General features: G+C 38.9%; 1 long non-coding RNA gene across 2 annotated transcripts; it reads left to right on the plus strand.

The window, feature by feature from the left end:
• Window positions 1-2,499: 2,499 nt before the first annotated feature.
• On the plus strand, window positions 2,500-17,643 carry LOC141973890 (uncharacterized). Of its 2 annotated transcripts, XR_012635612.1 has the most exons (5): window positions 2,500-2,686; window positions 10,577-10,654; window positions 15,132-15,338; window positions 15,415-15,509; window positions 17,382-17,643. It is a non-coding gene; the product is annotated as an uncharacterized LOC141973890 (long non-coding RNA). The 2 variants fall into 2 exon arrangements; XR_012635611.1 differs by having other exon boundaries at window positions 15,415-17,643.
• The last annotated feature ends 2,989 nt before the right edge of the window (window positions 17,644-20,632 follow it).

Consider the following 20,632-nt stretch of genomic DNA (forward strand, 5'->3'; position numbering starts at 1 on the left):
CTCTTTTTGGGAGCTCATGTTAGTGAGCTCCAACACTGGCAGCAGGAGACCTTCACTGGTGCAATGGTGATCTTCTGAGATCACCCACAACTGTCAGCTTTCAGGACCTAGCTGAGATTTCTATGGCACGTGGGTCTCCATCATAAATCAGCACCTAGCTGGGTCCGTTGAACCTCTCTGCTTTGAGTGCAAAGCAAGTTACAGAAACGATATAATTTAATGCATGTGTATCATCATATGTATCTGTATTAAAGGGGATTTTCCAGAAGGACAGCCTATGGGACAGAAACCTGGACTCTGTTCATTTGTTGGTATGTTTTTAATCTTTTTTTCTTCTCCTGAAAGACTAGCAACTTCTTAAAAGATCCCAGATGCAAATATCCTGGCCACGCTCACAAAAAAAAAAAAAAAATCAGGTTAATTCAGAGGTGTTTGAATAGTACTGATGACTCTATTATAACTATTCATATGTTTAAAATCGCACACATGCCATGCTGAATCAGTTTACATAGAACCAGAGTACCTTCTCTGACCATGAAAAGTCTGGGGTTTTTTTAGTTACAAGACGTAATTTAAGTAGTAGGCATTTGCATATTGTGCATGTCTGTGTAAGAGAGAACAATAAATAAATTGATAGCAAAATCACTTTCCAGTTATCCTAGAATATGAATTTAGTGAGTAAAAATATATAAAGAAAAAATGTCTATTATTATTATTATTGTTATTATAATTATCATAAGCCTTTTGCAGTTGAAGCCTGGGTTTCACTATTGCATCATAAGAACAAAGGTCTCACTGGATAGCTGGATTTTATACCCTTTTTCTTTGTAGGTTCTGTTAAGGTAAATGTAACCTGAAATCAGTAAAGGTCAATCTGGACATGATTGCTTTCAGCTTAGTAGAGTAAGGGGTTAAATTAATGATCGATATTTCTACCTTCAGAGTCCTTTCTCTTCAAAGACATCTTTAGAGCTTCAGCTTTAAATAAAAGGAGGAAAAAATGTTGTCATGCAAACATGAGCCCATAAACATGAAGGCTTTCTTTCTATTGCTTTTGATGTGTGAACACAATGCCATTCTCTAGCTGGCAAGTACCCAGATGCTTTCTTCTTTATTGCTGGCTGGAGCGCCTAATAGGCATAAACTAACTGCAAACAGGACCCGCATGAATTTTAGCACATTTAGATCTTGAATAATTTAAATAATTTGATTTCACTGATGTGGGATTGATTCGAATAAGCAAACATTTACAGAATTGTAGATGCAAAAAGCTATCCATCTAAGACTTCAGACTATTTCTCCCCCAATATTCCTGATTTCTTTTGATATTATATATCTTGATCCTGCAAATCTTTATACGTATGCTTATCTTTAAGCACATGTGTTTTCACGTGTAATATAGTCTTAGAATCATAGCAAAATATGGCTGTACAGGATCACAAGATACCATCTAACTCATCTGTCTGCCCTATGGCAGGATCAGATTTACCTTCATCATTTTAACAGAAGACTCTTCAAATAACTCTTAAAGAATTCAGTGGTGGAGTCTCCACATCCTTCCCAGCAGCTGGTTTCAGTGCTACACTCTCCTTTTCATTGGAAAGGTTTCTCTGATGTCTGGAGTGAATCTTCCTGAACTTTTAAGCCCAATTCTTATCTTACATAGTGAACAAATCATCCCCTTCCTTTTTTCATTTTTATATTAAGGCTGTTTCCACTGCCCTCTTTATCTTCTGTACACAAAATAGCCATTTATTTCAACTCATTAATTGTAAAAACAAAACAAAACAAAACAAAAATGTAATACAATGGATGTCATAACTCAGTAACACTAAGTTGAAGGATGAGGTCTTATGTCTTGTTTGCAGTAATGCTCGTATCATTATACGAAGGTGTCCCTTTTTTTTTTTTTTTTTTGCAACTCAACTGACTATAAAGCCTTTCTTAAGAACCAGAAAATCACATATTCCATTGTTCTCTACGCTATATTTATGTAGTTTACTGTGCCTTCTTCAATGCACTGGTCCCTCTTGCCTGTGCATTTCCCACCTGAATTTACATGAAAAGGGTTTTTGAAGGTTAAAAAAAAAAAAAAAAGTTTAAGAATTTCAATAAATTCTCTAGTTTTTCAGACCTATTATAAATTTAAGTCATGCCCTCCAATAAATTTGTCGTTCCTCTTGGCATAGAGTTAGTCATGTGAAAGGCAACAAGAAAGCTTCTACAAGTATAACAGTAGCAAAAGGAAGGCTGAGAAAAATGTGGGCTCATTGCTGAATTGGCACGGAGATGTAATGACAAAGAACATGGCACAGGGAGAGACTTTTAGTGCTTTCTTTGCCTCAGTCTTTACTGGTAAGACCGACCTTCAGGAAACCCAGGTCCCTGTCATCAGAATGAAAATCTGGAGCAGGGAAGACTTATCCTCAGTAGAGGTGGATTACGTTTTACAAGATTTTATTAGATTAGACATACATAAATCCGTGGGACCCTGTGGAATGCACCCACAACTGCTGAAGGAACTGGCTGATATCTTTGCAAGGCTACTCTCAATAGTCTTTGAAAGGTCATGAAGAATGTGGAGAGGTTCCTCATGATGGGAAAAAAGAAAATTTCATTTCTATCTTCAGGAAGGACAAGGAGGATCCAAGGAATGACAGGCTGGTCAGCCTCATCTTGGGCTCTGGTAAGATCTTAGAGAAAATAGTCCCAGAAATCACTTCCAAAAACAATGAATGACAAGTGTTCATGAGTAGTCAGATGTACTTACAAGGGGGAGGGCAAGCCTGAAAAATCTCTGTTGAGATGGTAGGTGAAGGGAGACCAGATGTTATTTTTATCTTGACTTTGTAAATGTTTTTAACACTATTTCCCTTAACATAGCCTTAGACAAACATGAAATACAGAGTCAGTATATGTACAAAGGGTGACTTGAAAATAGCTGATCTGCTGGGACCAAGGCATTGTGATCATCATAACAAAGTTCGTCTGGAAGCTAGTCACTAGTGGTGTATCCCAGGGGTCCATAATGGGTCCTATACTGTTTAACACCTTTGCAGATGACGTGATGCTGGTGGTTGCATTGCCACTCAGTGGGTTCTCAACAGGCTAGCAAAATGGACACTCAAGAACCTCATGAATTTCAAAAAAGGGGACTGACAGATTGTGCACATGGGAAGGAATAACCTCATGTACCAGCACAGGCTGAGCAATAACCAGATGAGAAGCAGGTCTGTAGAGGAAGCCCTGATGGTCATGGGGGCACCAAGTTCACCATAAGCCAGCAACATGCCCTTGCAGTAAAGGCTAACAGCCTCCTGGGCTGCATTAAGGAGAGCGTTGCCAGCAGATCAAGGGACATGATTCTTCCTTTCCGCTCAGCATTGGTGTAACACATCTGGATTTCTGTGCCCAGTGCTGGGCTCCCCAGTACAAGGAAGACATAAGCATAACGGAGGGCATCCAGTGAAGGTTCATAGAGATAATTAAGGGACTGAAGTATCTGTGATATCAGGAGAGTCTGACAGAGCTGAAACTGTTCAGCCTGGAGAAGTCTCACGGGGGATCTTACCTGTATATATAAATATCTGATAGGAAGGAGTAAAGAAGTATGACTCTTCTCAGTAGTATCCAGGAATGGGACAAGAGCCAGCACACATTGAACAAGAGTAGCTATATCTGAACTGTACTTTCTCATCAACCATTCTTTTCTGGTACTCCTCTTTTCATAAAACTCGTTACACTAGTACAGAAGGAAAATAAATGAATCGTTCTTGACAAAGCCAGTCTGGTTGGTGTATAACTATTCCATGTCTGCCAGGCATTTACAAATTGTTAAATATTGTATGATTTCTTTTTTTCTTGGAACTGAATACAGCCTGACTAGCTTATCAGTCTTACCCTTCTTCCTCAGCTTTGTTCCTGTACCTCAGTTTTTAGACATTATTTCAAATCACTGGCAATGATTACTAAAAGCGATATGATTTGGGAAGTGGATCTTTTTGTGGCACTTTCAAATACCTTGATTTTCAAAGGATGTTCAGAATATAACAAAAACTAGGTTCCTATCTCAAGTGAAACACCTTCAGAAACTGCCTTGTTTTGAACATCTTCCCATGTTGTATAGGAGTTTCAAAATTATTATTATTCCCACAGTAACATCTTTGTACCCATTGAAATTGAACGACTTGTGCAAATGTATGCAGGCAAAAACCTAGCCTTAAGACAGCCCAAACAGTATAGAATTAAGAATTTAATGTTTGAAATTATATTTTTATGGGGGGAAAAAAAAAAAAAGTTTTAAAATCTGTGGGACATACTCTACATATTATGTCTTACCACATATATATATATATAAAAAATTTATAATATGCGTGGGCATAGACTATTTTACAAAAACAAATATATTGTTTAGGGAGAAATCAATTCTATATTGTGAGGATTAATTTCTTGTATGTAACATTATAAAGAAAGGCGTCTGGACATGTAGTTACATTAACCCATTTCCGAGCTATTCATTGACATGTTTTATTACTCTGGGGAAATCTTCATTTCTCTATGGTGATATATTTTGTCTCTACGGTGTTGTTATATTTTAACTAAGGTGTTATATGGACATATAAAATAATTTTCACAAAACTTACAGGCTTAAAGACTTTCATACAGAGTATCAGTGTCCTCCCTGAAACATATAGTATATCCTGTCTGTTTGCCTTTATCTTTTTCTCACACACATATGTCCAAAATGAAAAATCCAAATCTTTATTTTGTTTGTGGGCTTATTTGTTTGTTTGTTGCTTTGTTGTGGTTTTGTGGTTGTGGGTTTTTTTGTTGTGTTTTGTTGTTGTTTTTTTTTAACAGACTGTAATTCAGAACCACTGGAATTCTTAAATATGGGTTTTCTTTTATTGAAAGGGGACTAATGTTTAATTTCTTCTTCTTTCCCTATTTGTATTTTTCCCCCTTGAAACTGCACATAGATTTTCTCACTCTTAGTGTTCAGTTCTCTGCATTGACTACAAGAACTGCCTGAAAATTTGATGTACTAAGATTATTTTAATCATATAAGGACTCAACTCTTTTGGAAATCCAAGGTCTAAACTGATCTTCCAAGTAAAGAGGTTATACAATAACTGATGGTTTTTGAGATTTTCCATAGCAAATATTGAAGCAACATCTTGCCATAGGACAACAGAGCATTTGGTAAGCTAAAAGGACTGCAGCAGCTCTTCCAGAGGTTGCTCTTCTCACACTTTCTTTCCTCCAAGCATCACATAGGAATGGTAGTGCCACGCTACTTCAGAGGATGATAATTCTTAAACACTTAAATGTAAGATACAATGTTTTGCTCTATCCTGGAATGACCTCTAAATGCAAAAAGGTGGTGGGGACATCAGCCCATCTGAAGTGCATCGATACCAGTGCACACAGCATGGGTAACAAACGGGAGGAGCTTGAAGCCATGATGCAACAGGGAAATGATGATGTAGTGGCAAACACAGGAACATGGTGGGATGTCTCCCATGACTGGAGTGCACCAGTTGATGGCTACAAGCTCTTTAGAAGGGATTGACAAGGAAGGAGAGGTGGTGGAGTGGAGATGTACGTAAAGGACTCTTATGATTGCTCAAACCAGAAGTGTGGAGTGTCTTTGCGTTAGAATCAGGCAGAAGGCCAACAGGGCAGATGTTGTAGTAGGAGTCTCCTATAGGCCACCCAACCAGGACACAGAGATGGATGAACTATTCTATAGGCACTTGGGAGTAACCTCACAATCACTTGCCCTTGTTCTTGTGGGAGACTTTAACTTCCCAGACATCTGCTGGAAATACAACACCGCAGAGCAGGACCAGTCCAGGAGATTCCTGGGATGTGTGGGAGATAATTCCTGACACAGCTGGTGAGTGAACCGACCAGAGAAGGTGCCCTGCTGGATCTCCTCTTTGTGAACAGAGAAGGACTGGTGGAGGATGTGGCAGCTGGAGGCCGACTAGGGCACAGCGATCATGAAATAATAGAGTTCTCTTTTCTTAGAGAGGCCAGGAGAGGGGGCAGCAGAACTCCCATCCTGGACTTCCAAAGGGCTGGCTTTGTCTTGTTTAGGCACCTGATGGACAGAATCCCTTGGGAGATGGTCCTGAAGGGTGTGGGGGTCCAGGAAGGCTGGGCACTCTTCAAGAAGGAAATCTTAATGTCTCAGGAGGAGGCTGTCCCCAGGGGCGGTAAGAGAAGCCGGTGACAGAGAAGACCACCCTGGCTGAACAGGGAGTTTTGGCTGAACTCAGGGAGAAAAAGAGAGTTTACAGCCTTTGGAAGAAGGGGTTAGTGACTCACAGTGATTACAAAGCTGCTGTGAGGCTATGCAGGGTGGAAATCAGGAGGTCTGAAGACCAGCTAGAACTAATCTGGCTTCAGCAGTCAAGGACAACAAGAAATGTTTCTATAAGTACTTTGACAGCAAAAGACAGACCAGGGAGAGCCTCCATCCTTTTCTAGATGCAGGAGGAAACATGGCAGCGAGTGATGAGGAAAAGGGTGAGGTGTTAATGCCTTCTTTGCCTCAGTCTTTAGTAACAAGTCTGGTTGTACTGAGGGAATCCAGCCTCCTCAGCCAGAACACAGAGACTGGGAGAACGACCCCCCCCAATCCAGGAGGAGAGAGTCAGTGACCTGCTGCATCACACAGACACACACAAGTCTATGGGACCGGACGGGATACACCCGAGGGTGCTGAAGGAGCTGGCTGGGGTGCTCCCCAAGCCGCTTTCCATCATTTACCAGCAGTCCTGGCTGACCGGGGAGGTCCCGACAGATTGGAAATTGGCCAGTGTGGTGCCCATATATAAGAAGGATCAGAAGGATGACTGGGGAACTTACAGCCCTGTCAGCTTGACTTCAGTGCCTGGGAAGCTGATGGAGCAGCTCATCCTGAGTAACGTCATAGAACACATGTGGGACAGCCAGGGGATCAGGCCCAGTCAGCGTGGGGTTATGAAAGGCAGGTCCTGCCTGACAGACCTGATCTCCTTCCACAACGGGGCAACATGCTTATGGGATGAGGGAAAGGCTGTGGATGTTGTCTACCTTGACTTTAGCAAGGCCTTTGACACCGTTTCCCACAGCATTCTCCTGGTGAAACTGGCTGCTCGTGGCTTGGATGGGCACAGGCTTCGCTGGGCAAAAACTGTCTGGATGGCCGGGCCCAGAGAGTTGTGGCAAATGGAGTTAAATCCAGTTGGCGGCCGGTCACGAGTGGTGTCCCCCAGGGCTGGGTGTTGGGGCCACTCCTGTTTAACATCTTTATTGATGATCCAGACGAGGGGATCGAGGGCACCCTCAGTCAGTTTGCAGATGACACCCAGCTGGGTGGGAGTGTTGATCTGCTCGAGGGTGGGGAGGCTCTGCAGAGAGACCTGGACAGGCTGGAGCCATGGGCTGAGCCCAGCTGGGGGAGTTTCACTGAGGGCAAATGCCGGGGGCTGCCCTTGGGCCACAACAACCCCCAGCAGGGCTACAGGCTTGGGGAGGAGTGGCTGGAGAGCTGCCAGTCAGAGAGGGACCTGGGGGGTGATTGACAGCCGGCTGAACAGGAGCCAGCAGTGTGCCCAGGGGGCCAAGGAGGCCAATGGCATCCTGGCTTGTGTCAGCACTGGCGTGGCCAGCAGGGACAGGGAAGGGATCTGAGCCCTGGGCTCGGCACTGGTGAGGCCGCCCCTCGATTTCTGGGTTCAGTGTTGGGCCCCTCACCCCAAAAAGTCCATTGAATGACTCGAGCGTGTCCAGAGAAGGGCAACGGAGCTGGGGCAGGGTCTGGAGCACAGGTCTGCTGGGGAGTGGCTGGGGGAACTGGGGGGTTTAGTCTGGAGAAGAGGAGGCTGAGGGGAGACCTCATGGCCCTCTACAGCTCCCTGCCAGGAGGGTGCAGAGAGCTGGGGATGAGTCTCTTTAACCAAGTAACAAGTGATAGGACAAGAGGGAATGGCCTCAATTTGCACCACGGAAGGTTTAGACTGGATATTAGGAAGTATTTCTTTACAGAGGGGCATGTTTGGCTTTGGAATGGGCTGCCCAGGGAGGTGGTGGAGTCCCCATCCCTGGAGGTGTTTAACAGTCGGGTTGATGCAGAGCTGAGGTATCTTGTGTAGTTGGGAAGTGTCAGTTTGAGGTTAATGATTGGACTGGATGATATTCAAGGTCTTTTTCAATCTACATGATTCTGTGATTTTTCTGAATGCTTTCACTCGCAACTCAACATGATCTGGATTGCTTTTACAAAGATTGATGCAAGGTGAGGAAGATTTGCCCTACAATATCTATGTTATTTTACATTAAAGCTAGTCTTCTTAAGACAATTAATATTTTGGCTTGGGCACCATTAACAAATATGTTAACTCTATGTGACAACTGATTAATTTTGGTTTAAGGTTATGAATACAAAACAAAGCATGCTGGTATGTAACGTGAATTTTAATGATGTCACAGCCCTAGTAAAAGATGAGAAAGATAATTTAATTTGCTTTCTCTGAAAGGTCAGTTCTCTTGAGATGAAATTTTCCCTGAGGGTGTCAATGCCCCTCACTCTTTCTCTTTCTTGCTCTTTTTCTTTCTTTGGAAAGTGAGCATTTATATTTAAACAGAAAAGTATCTGGGCTTTTTTTTTTTTTTTTTTTTTTTCTTGTTTTGTGTTCTTATTCTTTTGGAAAAGTAGTGTCAAAGACAAAAAAAACCCAAACCAATGAATCCCAGATGTTTCAGTTTTCAAACTCAAGCCCATAAATATTTAAACAATGTGCTTCTTACTGTTTTACTTACTTTTGTCTGTACATGTTGCACCTGAGTAGTTAAGCATTATATAGAAACTGGAAGCACAGACGCAATAATTTTCTAGAATCATTTTACATTTGCAATATGGCAGTGGAGAACAAGTGATAATAGGGAATGGGATAATTCAATTTTTGTATTAGACATGAAAGATTAAATATGGGAAGGTACTAACCACCTCTGGAAGGTGCTGAGCTCCTTGTGTTGCCAGCCATGTTGATTCTACAGTACACCATTTTGTAGGAAACACTTCAAAGCCCAGGGATCAGAATCACATCTTCTAATTTTATTCCACTGTTTGGGTTTTCTAACGTTATACTTTGAGCCCTTAACTTACAAAAATAATTTACCAGCATCCTGGGAAAAACTGACACCGGCAATTGGGTTTATCACACGTAAATAACTGTGGATCAAAAATGCTTTCTCTTAATTATATGTCATCTCTTTAGGATATCATGATTAAACTTTGTTCTGGTTTGAGGCAGCCATATTCAGACAGTCCCAAGGTTTTCCTTGTTTCGGAAGAGTTGTAAAGGTATTTATTTTGTAAGAAATCGGAGTATTTTAAATGTGCTGGTGACAAAAGAAATGAAACTTGGATCATCTGAATGTCAGCTGATTCAACTGACGTTAAATAAGAAGCTAAATGAACCGAGATCAATAACAAATGATCTCAATTTCTAAAGGACAGTTTCTGATGAATGAGGGGAAGCTAGCTGGACTGAGGATATCAAGAACTTGAATGAAGAGAAACTCTGGAATTCTTTCAAGCTACATGGTTTGAAAAAAGGAAGAATCTGTCTCCTTAGTATAAGTGTTAGGGTGGGAGAGGAATAGTGGCAATAGGTAGAGATGGATTGAAAAAATAAGGATGTGAATAACCATCTCAAGGGCTATAAGAGTAATTAGAGATTGTAAGACAGGACTTGTGAAGGAAAACGAGCTGAAGCTGATCCAAGTGTGGAGCAGGTCTATTACAGTGATCAAAACGACAGAAAGCCTGTCATAGGAGGGGACATGAGAAAACAAGGTTTGTTTACCCAAGAAAAATGAAGACTTAGAAGGATATGATGGTTGTCTATAAATAAATGAAGGGAGAATTCACCAAGGAGACACATGAGCTATTTAATCTAGCACCAGCATTGGCATAAGAATAAATAGGATATGTTGGTCATAAACAAATTTAAACTGAAAAGAAAATGAAGAAGATTACAAATTTCTAGAGAAGTGAGATTTCAGAATAGACTTCTAGTGAGGTTTGTGGGGAAAAAACAGCCCTTTTCGGTGAGGAAATCAGTAAAGTTATGCATATAATTATACCATATGGTGTGTATAGGGCAGAAGACTGTCTGTCTTTACTCAGGAAGTTGCTTCTGGTCTGTCTTCCCATGTTACTAAAGTAGAAAGTAGTGACAACTGAATAAGCAAAGATTGCACATAAAAAATAGCACATGATCATGTAAGCAGCTTCATTTGCATCAATTAACAATTTAATTATGGCATCCTAAATTCTGGAATTTTTGACTGCTTGACTAGCAACTTTCACAGCCTTGTTTTTTTCAAGGATTTTTCTTGTGCTTGATGTTTAAAGGATAAAATACTAAAACAGTTGTGTAAAAAACCTAAAGTGCCCTACCATCAACCTGTTTACAGTACTAATTTCAAAAACATCATGTGCATTTATATATGCCAGTACTGGTATTTTAGAAATCTGTTTCATGTATGTGCTTGTTGTTTGTGTAATATGTCTCCACAGATGCAGACTCAGATCTCAAACCCCTTAAGAGCACTGCCTCTCTGATTTCTTGTTGAGATCAACAGAGTAGTATCTAAGGTACATGCTTTCAGATTACTTCTCTCTGTGAATTTAAGATTGAGGTAATTTGTTTTCCTCATATCAGTTTATGGCATTAGGCGTAATTGTTATCTAATTCCTGGTTATGATAACAATAATAACAATAATTACTTTTAAAAAATAATCTATTACACATACCTCAGAATTATTTTTTTTTTTTTTAAATCAGTATTTAAGTGAAGTTTGGTAGGGTTAAAATGTTTGATTTATTTACCTATTTAAATAAAAAGGAAAGATAAATCTGGTCCTTTTTAGAAGTTTTTTTTTCAGGCGTTGGTTCCTTTTTTCTTTTTATTTTCCTGTTGGGAAATTCAGGCTTATACTGTCAGCCAAACTCATAATTGTCTCACTTGTCAAGCTCTGCAGCTCACACCTAAGACAAATCTTTTCTTCTACTTCTGTTAATTTTGCCTTTGTAAAACTCTAGTTCCTTGAACAAGTGCAAATACACAATAACTGCTAACACGTTACAGCTGTTCAGCTAGTATACAGAGCCAGCAATCACTCTCTCTTTCCTTCCCTCCTCCCCTTTTCTACATTTCTCCTCAGCATAATACTGATTTACCTTTCTCCCTGGTCTACCTTACCTCTTCCCTGGTTTAAGTTATATGGTGTATTTCGGATAATTGCAAAAAACACCCAACAGAGACAAAAGTTGACAAGTTCAGATAAACAGAAAAAATGGCAAGGTCTTCATGCTTTTCTGCTCCATGGATGAGCAGGTTCTCTGAAAGAATTAAGACATCAGGAATTATTTCTCATTTCTAGGAAACTTCCTTCCCAGAACTCCATTGTTTTCTTCAGTCTGTTCACAGAAATGAAGTCGTAGCATACACACAAATACACATGGGCACACATGAACACATACATACATGCAGACACTCTTCAAACAAAATTAAAGTGTCTATACTGGGACCGGTAGTATTTAATATCTTCATAAACAGAATACTCAGTGGGATTTAGTGCACCCTCATCATGTTTGCAGATGAGACCAAGTCGATTGGTGCAGTTGATTCACTTGAGTAAAGGTTGACCATCCAGACAGACCTTGACTGGCTTCATGAACCTCATGAAGTTCAACAAGGCCAAGTACAAGGTCCTGAACCTGGGTTGGTACAATCCCCAATAAAATACAGACTGGGGGATGAATTAATTGTGAGCAGCCTTGTGGAGAATAACTTCCAGATAATGGCAGATGAAAAATTGGGTATGAACGAGAAATGTGCCCTTGCAGCCTGGAAAGCCATTGTATTCTGGGATACTTAAAAAGAAGCATGGGCAGCAGGTCAAGGGAGGTGATTCTCCCCCTATACACTGTTCTCATGAGACCCCCCTCTGAGTACTGTCTACAGTTAGGGCTCCTCTGTAAAAGAAGCACATGGACTTGTTATAGTGAGTCCAGAGGAGAGACATGAAAATGACCAGAGGGCTGGAACACCTCTCCTATAAAGAATGGCTGAGAGTTGTTTTTTTTTTTCAATCTGGAGAAGTCTATGAGGAGAACTTATTGTGGCTTTTCAGTATATGAAGGGGGCTTATAAGAAAAGACAGACACACTTTTTACCAGGGCCTTTATTGACAGGACACAGGGCAACAATATTAAACTGAAAGGGATTAGATTTAGATTATACTTAAAAAGACTTTTTTCAAGATGGGAGTGGAACAGGTTTCTCAGAGAAGTTGTGAAAGTCAAGAGCAAAAAGTTGTGATCTTTAAGGTCCCTTCCAACCAAAACCATTCTATGATTCTATTGAAAGAACCACTTTGTGAGTTATACAGTTGAATAGGGCAAAACCTGTAAGTTCTGACTGAAACACAAAATGGAAATTATACTGAAAAATTCACAGCAATTTGTCAGAAATATACTCCTCTGAGACTTTGGAGTGGGTTTTGGGGGGGTGGGTGTGTGTCTTGCTTGATTGGTTTGTTTAGATGTTTTTTAAATACTATTTTTTATTGTGATCTAAGATTTTATTAGACAAGATAGTTTCTTATACACTGTTTAATTTTCTTCGGACAATATTTCCACCTAACATGTGACACACAGCTTGTCCATATGAGAGATCTATTGTTAGTTTCACAATGTCATCAGTGTTTTGAAGGCATAAGTTAAACATTAGTGGCAGTCTGAGAAGTGCACAGCTTAGTGTATAGCAAATGTCTTACATGCTGACAATTAAATCCCTCACTGACACAGAATAGTTACCCAAGTTTTACTAAGCTGAGAGAAAATGGGTGTAGGACAGAAATAAATGCTGACCATTCCCAGTGTTCAGGAGCTGGTACAAACATCACGCTGAATCCCACACCTTTATTTTACATATTCAGCTCAGTTTTTGCATGCGATGGATGGAAGAGGGCAGCAAAAGTAAGGAAGCAATGTCTGGTACTGCTCAGCCTTCAGCCCTTTTCACAACTCAAGTTTCTCTCTCTGCTCTGTGGTAAAATTACTGGTAAGGAGGGCTCAGAGTCACCTTTCACTTGGAGAGTGAATTTTACTCTGAACAAACATGAGAAGCAAAGAAGAGCTTAGGATGGTTCAATGGAAAGGTGATATGCTGCAGAGTACTTGACTCACATTTAATTTTTCTGTATATATTTGTTCCACATCATTTTATATACATATTTTATATAAAATATAATATATATAGTAATATATATTTTATATATATTCCTTTATCCTTCTAAACTAATTTCACAAATTCAGCCTCTTCATTCTATTTATGCTGCTTTAATGACAACGTGTCTTCAAATTCTGCACTCCTCAAGTAATAATGACAGACTTTTTCCATCGTTCATGATAGATGTATTTTTATTGTTTTTACTTCCATTTCTCTGCCTCCTCCCTCCTCAAGTTGTTTGCTTTGTGCTTGTGTCTCTTAATTTGGCCTTGCAATACTTTTGTATGTGTCAGTCTCAGGTTCCAGGTATCTGCAGACACGGGAGAGGTCGGAATAGCAGGAGGTAATTATCCTTAATTTACAGACCAAGGTTAACCAAGATACATACAGTCTCAAAACTAACAGGTCTACAGGGGTTTGTAAGGCCTTCCAAGATTGTTAAAGTCAGGATTTTATGTAAGCTGCTCGTCTCCATAACCAAGGGGCCTGATATCGAATAGGATCTTGAATTTACATTTGTCCCTTAAAAGGTCTGCAAGCCAATGAGGAAAAGAAAGTAGCCTGCATGTTCTCAGGGGTAGGGTTTTTTACTTTTGTGGGTTTGTTTTGGTTTTTTTGTTTGTTTGTTTGATTGGTTGGTTGTTTTTTTTTGGTTTTGTTTTTTTTTTTCCCTTTGAAGAAATAGGAGAAGGAAAAGAGCTGTGTGTTTTTCAGTTATGGCGTGTCTGGTTTGCAGTGGAACAGGTGGAAAGATATACTAACTTTTCACTCAAGACACTAAATGATCAGCTGACACAATGTTTATATGAGCAGATGAATGAGACAAAAATCCTTTTTATGGCACTGAAACTAACTGGCACAAACAGACAGTGTCCCTAGTATTTAATCTCCCAGTGGGCATAAGGACTAGAGTTATAAGAAACCAGCTCTTTTATTTTATTTATTTTTTTTTTTTAATCCAGTCTGTCTGTTAAACTGGAACAGCAAGACAATGAATTACTAACTTGTTTTCATCTCCTGTAGGCATGCTTTCTGAGTTGTATGGAGTATTTTTTCAGCATAGAAACAGAAAGGGAGCTAGGCTTTGTGGCTCAAATCACAAAACTCCTGTCTGTGACTCAAAGTCCACATAGATCTCAATGCAAACTAGTTCATTTTTGTCAGTTTTCAAATACTAAACTAAAAGGATGAAATAAGGATCAGAGATGCCTTAGTCTCGTGCTGTGGTCAGTAGCAAGAGATAAGTGTTTCCCAGGGACAGTGTAGACTACAGGCTTCCAGAAAAGCAGCTACGATGAATCCAGGCCTAAAGTTCATCAGTACATCAGTTTCCTTGTGGAAGTCCTCTTTTCTTTTTATCAGCATTTGCACAAATAGCGTAAAGTCTATAAAACAAAAAACAGGTATTTTGGTCCTACAACTCGTTTCCAGTCCGTTTATATTAGCATTCCTGTTGTGTATGTGCATGAAGAATAGCTGCCGGAGAATTGCTACGTCAAAGACTAAAAGTATCCAAATCACCAGATCATAACATTATCTTTCAGTTTATGAAATTGATAAAAGCCTTCTAAAACAGACAATGTTCACTGCAGGTTCTTAAATACAATCTCTCTGCTTTGTATCACTTAACAATCCTTACCCTTTTTATAAACTATTTTTTATATACACTCTATATGTAAATAAATTCTGTTAACAGCTGTAACTGATATCTATATTTACTTCAACCATGTGTGAATAGTCCAGCACAAAAAGATCTCCATGATGACTGTTTGGAGTCACTGGAAGAGAAATAATTTGTACTTTTTTTGTCCCTCTGATTCTTTCTGCTAATGCAGCACTTGCTCACAAAATAAGTATGAAGAAAGAAATGTTGAATGTGTGGATTGCAGACAGCCTGCTCCTGACTGAGGTGAAGAGGATCTGTATCATCATTTCAACCTCCATCCTTACCACCTGCAGAGTAAAAAATGAAATCTTGTCATGCATGACAAGGATAGATTTATGCTTACCTTTGACCATGAAAGGAAGGCAAGAAAAGTAAGGTAAAAGAGGTAGAGGGTGGAAAGAACTAAAGAAAAAAAAAAAAAAAAACCAACTTCTAATAAATTTCAATTCCAGATGTTACGGAGATCTGTAAAAGAAATGCCACCTCCCAGCAAGACACACACGGTAACAATGAGCAGCTAAACTTCTTGGCCCCCGGACAAATGGAGGTAAAAAAACCTTTTGTTGCTAGGGCTAGGGATAAGCTTTTGAGCACACAGAACGGGGAAAACAAACCTTATCACAAATGACATAAAGGTCAGGATTCTTCAAATTAAATGTAAACTTTTACAGCATATACAATGACATTTGAGTTAGTTACCCTTTGTTCCCTTTAAAGACAATTTATATACCACACCTATCTTTAAGAAGATATTTAAATATATCAGATGTACAGCAAACTAGAAGGGTCAATTTCTTTTCTCTCTCTGTTACCCATGGAACTTACTCAAGCAGCTTACACTGTGCATGTACTTTGTAGATACAAAAAGACAGGTAACTCCAGTGTAGGATGTCTTTGCTGTACACAGGAAGAAAAAACCTGGAGATCTGCAAGTCAGCTGGGATTTAGCTTAATGTATGCTGAGAAGGATGAGGCAGTTGAATGCCACATAAGAACACCACATAAGTCTGTGCCCCACCAACATAGGGGGGATAGCTCATATCTGGTCTGTGCCTAGGTACATCTCCAGGCAATGATATTAGGAATAAATAAATTTGAAGACAAGCTTATGCTTGTTCTTAACTGAACTTGAAATGAGAGATTAATCTTGATAACTCAAGCCTGCTGTTAGACTTGGTGATGAAATGCTTTTAAAGTCGCTTGAAGTCTAAAATAAATGAAGTCTAAAATAAAATATATGCCATAAATGTTCCCTGTCCGTATTTAACTCTATTGCCAAGTATGAATGAAATACCTTAATTGTTCTACAACACAGTTCTGTTGACAACACAGATAATATCTATCCCCTGATTTGATCTTAACTATGTCATTCCAGGTTTTAGACCAGTAAGAGTAATACGTCAAAAGGACTGCAGCTTTTTACAATATTGTAATCTTGTTAGGGTAACTGCATTTAATTTGCTCCCCAGATTCATTTATAGATGTAGTGTAGCTGAAACTTCAGAGATCTCTGGACACGTTGTTAATAATCCTTGAAATATAAATATTTAATGGGGTTTCAGAAAAATCTGACAAATATTTCTGCACACTGAATGGCTGTGTGAGGTGCAAGTGAGGACCATACTTTAATGACTATGACTACTCAACTTGAAGATTATCGTCTATTGTTGTTTCCTATTATCAGAGTTAACTCAAGTGGTGGGGATCAAAGCTTTGGTGTTGTAGGTATGAGATTCAGCACAGGCTGATGCCCTGTGATTGAAAATATTGCCTACAGCATTGTGGAAGGATGAGGTTTCTGTCTAGTTGCATAACAGTAACCCTGTTTCTGTATTTCTTTAAATGACATCTTCACAGCTGGACTGACATAAGTGCTTTTTGGGGGGGTTTGTTCTTTTTTTTTTTTTTTTCTTAATATAGCTCAGACTACTAATAGCTCTTAATGTAATTTGTACAGTTTGGGGATTGCTTTCATTCAGTAATATTTCCATAATTTAAGTATTAAACCCAATAATAATAACCAACAAAGGTGAATGAAAAATAACTGGAAACAATACTACAAAACAAGGGAAGGGAAGGGAAGGGAAGGGAAGGGAAGGGAAGGGAAGGGAAGGGAAGGGAAGGGAAGGGAAGGGAAGGGAAGGGAAGGGAAGGGAAGGGAAGGGAAGGGAAGGGAAGGGAAGGGAAGGGAAGGGAAGGGGAGATTAAATTTAGAATTCATGAGGTTTTTACCAAAAATGTAACACATGTGCTTTATAACAGATTAGTCTTTTTATACCTTGCTTAGTATCAAAATAATTTGTTTTGAAATATAAGAAAGCTCTCTTCCTCTTTTTTTTTTTTTTTTTTTTTTTTCTGTCTTCCTTTCTCTTCCTCCCCCCTACCGTGTACTTACCCATTTCTCTTCATGCCTCATTAGGGCACTGAGTCTAAACAGCCAGCTGGATGTGCCTGGCCTGTGTATGAGCATCCCTGTACCATTGTTCTGATCGCTAACGCTGCTCCCTCTCTCCCCTTTGAAGCTGCTCCAAAGGAACTTTATCCTTCTGTTCCAGCTGCCATTTCATTAAGCCCGTGCTTCACTGGATTTTCCACAACCATTGACACATCAGAGCAAGGATGTAGTCATTAAAATAATGAAGGGGAAAAAAAAAAAAAAAAAAAAAGGGGGGGGGGGGGGGAAGCAGTTCTGAAGTGAAAATTGAAAAGGAGTACAAGGTTATTTCAAAAATAAAAGGCCAGGTATAACCTCCCTTTCTCCTTCCCCTTCCTCTTTCTGTTTTTCCACTCTCTTTCTCTCTTTCTTTGTTTGTTCTGCTTTCTGTCATGATCTAATTTCTTTGCACACTTTTGGCCTTGTAGAAAATTCACACACACATATATGCAAACACAGACACAGAATCACAATTTCAGCTTATCTAGTGATTGTGTCCAGATCATCTTCTCACCCCTTTCTGCACATCAGAGACATCCACAAGCAGAAATTCCGAGGAGGCTTGATATTCCCAAGATGAGGGCTGAAGTCCAGAAGAGGGTTTTTTGTCAGAACCCAAAATTCTTCATGGATGGTTTAAGCAAGACCACTTAAGTCTGAGATTCTCTCAATTTCTTTTGCATGCTCAGAGGGAAGCAACACAGCTCACAATCCATTTTTGGAAAAGACTGGAACCACATGCAGGTTTTTAACAGTGGTAAAATATAGTTTTAAAAGGTACATCATGACAATCAACATTTGCAAAGGCTTCTGTTGAGTATTCGGGAAAACTGGTTTGTTAACCCTGAGTGCCTCGTACTTTAAGTAAAAGAAGTTAGGTAAGAGGACACTCACACTGAAAAGAATCAGACTCTATTACAACCCCAAAAAAAATTTAGTGAAAAAAGTCCAATTCAGCCTGAATAATTGTGTCAGCATTCCACCAAAGATCAGAATTCATTTTTGACAACTTCAGAGTGTGTCAGAGCTAGAATTCCTCTTAGTCTTTAGCAAATATAGGCAGCTCTGCAGTGCAACTTAGCTCATATAAAATCTGAATTGATTATAGAAGGTACCTCTTTCCATCCATTGACTAGAAAGGGAGCCAGCCCAGCCTAACTTCCAAATCAGCACCTCAATTAATTGCCTAAATTTAGCTAGGAAAAATCTAGGCCAGAGCAGATCCTGCAAGGTCGCACAGCGTGTTTATGACAGAGCTGGGATTCAGATCACAGGGGTCCTAGTCCCAGGAAAATGCTATTACAAGACAGTCTCTCTTCCAAGTAATTAATTTTCATTTTGAAGGTTTCAGCTGAGGTAGTGGGACAGAGCCACTGCTTGTCCTGTGTAATTATTCATACTACTATCCATAAAAGTACTAGAAATAAGTTATGACTATGTTTATGAGCATTTTTACACTTAAATTTTTTGAACTTAAGCTCATTTAGATATTTTATTCCTATATGCATGAGTGTGCACTCGTATGTGAATATACATCTGTGTGTGTTTCCACATGGGTGTGTCTGAACCATTTCTATTCAACCTGCAGTACTGCATTTATAGTTTAGTTTGATTTTATAAGACTTACTTTGTTTCAGTAAGGGTGAAAACTTTTAAATTTTTTTTCTTTTTGTCTTTTTTTTCCTATCGCTCTCTCTCTCTTTTTTTTTTTTTTTTTTTTTTTTACAGCAGGCACATCTGCCCTATGGATGAATTTATTTCCTCAATCTCATGGTGCAATATTGCATTTCAGTTGTCACTTTTGATTTATCGTTACTTTAAACATTAAATCTTCCTTTGCATTTTTATTGGTTTCATTAAAAACATTCTGCTCGTCTTTTCATTTATAACCTATATCAAGGGAAAAAAAAGAAGAACAAAAACCCATCCCTGCTTCTGCCTCTCTGTTTTCCCCTCCTCTGTCATATTCAGGATGTTCCCTTTCAATTTCACCCATTTTTCCAGGTGATAAAGTCAAAGCAATCCACTAGCCACATGTGAATAAAATAAAAAAATTTGAAACTTGAATCTTTTGTTACAAACAGAGTTTGTAAAAACATTTATTAAATCTAATAACTTTTGTGTTTAATGAGGCACAGAGCATATGTCAGAAGTATGGTGTCCAAAAGGCAGAAGCACTGAATAGTTTATCTGGCAAATGTGTTACACAAGGTTTGACCCTTAAATTGAGCACTGGGAGAGATAAATAGGGTAATCAAAAGTACTCCCTTACAGTCACATGAACTTGGAGCCATCTGGTCAAGGCAAAAATAAATCAGTAATGCAACTGGAAATTATCTGTAAAGACCTTTGGGGATTGGTTGAAGCATTACTACAGATTCTTTCATATCAGAGAACAAGAAGAAAATAAAAATAAAATAAAATAAAAGACAAAGTATAAACCAAATCAAGATAACTCTGCTTGTAAAGATGATGAAAGTGACCCTAATTAACACAAAATCTAAGAAAGCAACAAGGTTTTGTTTCTTTTTTTTTTTTTTTTTTCCTTTTTTTTCTTTTTCTTTAGGCTGGGAGGGAAAGTTTTTGTTCCAAAAGGATGATCCACAATTCCAACCAAAAAAATTTAATTTTTATTCTTCTCGTTTACTTCTTGTTATTAGTTAGCAAAGATAGCTTCAACAAGGAAAACATTTCTTAGTTATCTTTTTATTCAATTTTTTCACTAATAAATGTTGAGTTTGTGAAAAAAATATGTCTCTGGATCTTGCTGAAGTTGATTATTCAAATAAATAAATAAATAAATAAATATCTGATATAGGCCTTCAGATTTTCTATGCTCAGATCCATGTTAAATTAAACTCCACATTTATGCGTTGACCATGAGGTTTGCAAAAAGATGAACTCTTTTCTTATTTTTGATTATTCCTATTTTGTTTTCCCTCCACATATGTACTTAGAAATTCACCCTGCCAAATATAAGGAGCCACAAACACACACATCCTTATTCACATTAAAGTGGGAATATAGACAATCAGGAAATGTCCCTGTTCTTCCTTTGAATGAAAAACTAAAGAAAAGGCAACAGAGGCCTCCAATCAGTGGGAACATTTGCAGAAATGAAGTGAAAGGTTTTGGGGTTGTCCTTGAAGTCATACCTTCATTAAATTACAGATAGCAGTATTTTAATCAGGGCACTTTTTTTATTTTTTTTTTCTTTCCATCATTATGAATGCCTG

The sequence above is a fragment of the Athene noctua genome, chromosome Z (assembly GCF_965140245.1).
Source record: "Athene noctua chromosome Z, bAthNoc1.hap1.1, whole genome shotgun sequence".
NCBI lineage: Eukaryota > Metazoa > Chordata > Aves > Strigiformes > Strigidae > Athene > Athene noctua.